Source organism: Cicer arietinum, chromosome 1 (assembly GCF_000331145.2).
Source record: "Cicer arietinum cultivar CDC Frontier isolate Library 1 chromosome 1, Cicar.CDCFrontier_v2.0, whole genome shotgun sequence".
In the NCBI taxonomy this organism is placed as follows: domain Eukaryota; kingdom Viridiplantae; phylum Streptophyta; class Magnoliopsida; order Fabales; family Fabaceae; genus Cicer; species Cicer arietinum.
The window spans coordinates 11,512,643-11,517,071 of NC_021160.2; the positions used below are offsets into that span (position 1 = coordinate 11,512,643).

General features: G+C 27.7%; 1 long non-coding RNA gene across 1 annotated transcript; it reads left to right on the plus strand.

Annotated features, from left to right (window-relative positions):
* Positions 1–335: 335 nt before the first annotated feature.
* Positions 336–2,007, plus strand: LOC140919222 (uncharacterized). Its single transcript, XR_012161789.1, has 2 exons — positions 336–765; positions 1,673–2,007. It is a non-coding gene; the product is annotated as an uncharacterized lncRNA (long non-coding RNA).
* The last annotated feature ends 2,422 nt before the right edge of the window (positions 2,008–4,429 follow it).

Genomic DNA, 4,429 nt, shown 5'->3' on the forward strand with positions numbered 1-4,429 from the left:
CCATACTGAAGCACAAATTCTCATTCCACACACCAATTTTAGAAAAAGAATTATATTCCCACAAATAACTAGGTCAATTGATTGAAGGGGATATCTAGAATCTGTTTGCTATAGCTAAAGTTGCTAACCCAAAATGTTGAAGAAAATATTAAGAAACAAAAATAAAAGAGGAACATATATCGCCTAACTTTAATTAAAGGATTAATGTGAATAGCAAGTCAAAATAGAATAATTTTAATTGGAGAATGCACTAGAGCTAGCATCTCAATTTATACCATTAACATGTAACTCTTTGGCTATAAAATGGTAGCAACCTATTGCAAAATACAGAACGGGATAACCTATGGGTGCTAGTTTATATGTGAAGAAAATACAAACAATTATGTTCTTATTTATCTGGTTAGGGATACAAAACACATTTTTAAATTGATCAAAATCAATTTTGATCAAATTATATAAGAATATTTGATCAAAATCAATTTTGATCATTCTAATACCTTAAACAAACATTTATGCAATATATACGTTTTTGGTCTAAGAGTATTTCATGGAGAGGTTGAAAGTGAAATGGAGCCAAGGATGACTTGCCGGCGGCACATATTTATTTGCCACTAAACATTTGTTGGAAATTCTCTGTCGGCAGGTCATCTTTCGGCTATATTTAACTTTCTTCCTTTCATGTGAGACTCCTAAGACCTTATTATACGGGTTAAGTTCACATCATTCCATTCTTGGACATAGAGTAATTGAATTCAAAACAAGCAGGTTAAGTTCATTTTTTATTTAATTCCATTATGAATTAGCAATTTTTTTCTCTTCTTTTATAGTTATATTATGTGTTTTTTTTTTTATGTAACAGTGCAACTGTGCAAGATATATACATCATGAATGTTTTTGTGATATCTTGTATTTGCCTTATACTTCATCACTTCTTCTTTAATATGTTTCCTTTCTTCTTAAGTTGTGTTAGCTTTTTCAATACCGCTATTTTTGTATCTATTGTATCAAGCGTTATCTTTAGTTGTATTTATCATTGTCTTGACTTTTCTTTTTGTCTAATTGGATGTTTCATTGGTGATGTTGAGTTTATTTCATAATTGGATGGAGTCTCTTGGTCAAGAGATGACAAGTACACCTCAATAAGATACGTTTTTGTTCTTTTTGAAGAACACTCACTTAATTATCTCATCTATTTAATTTCAGTTTTAAGCAATTGACGTGCATACTCAATATTGAAAGACCTACTTTCATCTTGAGAATAAAGCACGTGCATTGATAATAAATTCTATTTTGGTGTTTTATTCTTTTTCTAGACAAATTTGTTTGTAACACCCAACAAGTTTTTGAATGACGTCATTTATTCGATGCTATCAAAAATTTAGATGATTGGATTTCTACTCTTGCGACCTCCCATTATACTATTTATAATTAGTTGTGATTCTTAACTATAAATCATTCACTTTTTGGACAGCTCTCGCAATTGGATCATTTAAAACGTTGTGTCATGATTGAATATAAGAAGTGTATCTACATCCACTATGAATAGCTCTCGATTTTTTCTTTTAAATATGATGTATTTCTTCTTCTTCTTCAAACATAATGTTTTTAAGACCAATTTGGATAGAAAATTGTGGAACTTGACTCTTTAACATGAATCCAATCGTTGTTTCAGGTTTATAACAAGTAAACTCCACTACTACAAGAAAGCGCAAGTTTGACAAGAGAAAAATCCCTTAAAAATGCATAAAACCCCTTTGAAAAGAAAAAAAAAATCCTAGGGATTTCATAGGAGTCAAAAATTTCTTTGAAAACAACTCATCGAAAACTTTTTTGAGGGGTTTACTCATGAGAAATTGATTTTATTCGATTAAGATAACTGTTGTACTATCCCGTGAATTTTCAAGGAGTTTGCTCCTTGAAAATGTTTATTTTCCTAAAGGTTGTCTCTCTCAAAATATTACCTTGAGAAAAAACTGTGTTCTTTGTAGTGTACATGTTTGTTATCCATTTTGAGGTCTATCACTACATGAAAATCATTCATTTGTGGCGACCAAAAGCCCACATAAAGAGAGAAAACAACCACAACAAACACATTTGTGGCGGCCTAAAGGAGCCAAAAATAACAAAGTTACAAAATTTTGTAGCGGACAAAATGGGCACAAATGTTTTTTATTAACATTTGTGAGAAGCCCTCACAAATTTGTGACGGAAAAGTCCGCTATAAATTTGTGAGGGTTTATGCTGACACAAAACATAAAACTAATTAAATAAAACAAATTATGGTGGCTAAGGTCACCACAAATTATCCCTTTTGTGAGGGCTTAAGCGCAACAAATGATAGCAGTTTGTGAGGGCTTAAGCGCAACAAATGATAACAGTTTGTGAGGGCCTATGCCTCCACAAACTATCTCATTTTTTACCATTTTGGCCATCACAAATGGGTAAGTTTATTAAAAAAACTATAACTTTATAGAATTCAAAATTAATATTAAAAAAAATGTTATATATAAAAAATTAATATTAATATAAAATTTAAAAATTGAAAATATAAATTTAAATAAAATATTATATATATATATATATATATATATATATATAAATTAATATTAATTAAAATATTACTACCAAACAAAATAAAACATTACAAAATTAATAAATTATATCACACAAACCAAAAATAAAACATACTATAATTAAATTAATAATAATATATAATATATTCATACAAACCCAAAATAAAAATAGATAATATTATTCAAATACATTAATCATCGTAATAATTCATTTGATCATTAACTCCACTCCTTCCATCATTATTTGAAAGTCCGTCAAAAGTATTATTAATTGTTGTTGGAGACAACATATTTTAAAATTGCATTTCTTCTTCAAGTACACCATCACTAGTCCACAAAGTTTTTTTATTTTAACAAACCCAAGATAAAAATAGATTATATTATTCAAATACATTAATCTCGTAATAATTCATTCGACCATTAACTCCACTCCCTCCATCATTATTTGAAAGTAGGGATGAGAATAGGCTAGGCTGTCCGACAGGGGTCTATGGCCTGGCCTACTTATGGCCCTTCCTGTTTAATAAATTTTAAGATAATGAGATGATGCATAATCCAAAGTTAAAAAGGCTACTTAAAATTGATTGAATATTTACTAAATAATTTACACTTTGCTCAAATAGATGAATTTGTATGACAAAAATTGTGCGTTAAATTAAGAGTACCAAAGAAATGAAACGTGAGAGCAAAGTTGAGTACAAAAAAATCGAGACCACCATTGGAGAAAATTCTGATATAAAAATGGAGAACACTGTTTTTAAATGGTGACAATTTATAACCAAAATGTTTGTTATTACCGTGAAATAAAAAATATCTAAAAATTTGATGATTCGATCTTAATTTTTGATTGGATATTTTAATTTTTCAAATGTCATTTCTATTTATATTTTATTTTACAGGGAGTTATAGTATACTTAGTATAACTTTTTTAAGAAAAATTATAGATAGACACTAACACCTCAATGATAACTTGAAGAAAAAAAATATAAAGTGATATAATAAATCTATAAAAAATCTATAAAAATAATAAAAAAGTAAAAAAGACAAGATATTAAAAAATCTATAAAAATAAGGATGTTTTAAGATACTTATATAAAAGAAAATATATATATTTAATATTAAATAATCACTTTTAATATTTGAAGCCATTAAATACACAATTTTCAATAATAAATGTTTTTTAACTAGTGCCCAAAAGATTATTTTTGAAGTAATGGAGTATGTGTATATATAATTGTTGATTAAAGTTAGTTAAGAGTGAAACCCATTGAGTTTGACATTTGACAATGAGAAAAAACTCAAACCCCTTCCTTCATCTTCTTCTCCACCATTCTCTTCATCTTATTTTCACTTCACAAACAACGCTGACTCTCTTCCTCCCTCAACCAACTCCACTCAAGGGTTTCACTTTTAGGTAACCTTCCTTATTATCTATTCCTTTCTCTTTATTAATCAAAAACTTTCACTCACATTGTTGTTACACACGTTATGTCTTAATCCGTGAAATGCATCACTCTTGTTTTATTCTTCATTATTTGTTCTCTTTGTTAACTCTTTTTCCTTTTTTGTTTATTATTGTGTCTTTTGATTTCTTGGGTTAGTCAGTGTTTTTTCTTAATTATAATAATAATAATAATAATAATAATAATAATAATAATAATAATAATAATAATAATAATAATAAAGTTGTAGTTTGAGAAATGAAATTATTCTTTTGATTACATGATTTTTTTTTTATCTAATTGAAATGATAAAGAAATTAACATACAATCTAGAGATTCCGATTTCAAATCAAAATCGAGACATGGTTCTATTTAGGCCCTATGGATATAATTGTGTATAGATAATTATTTTTA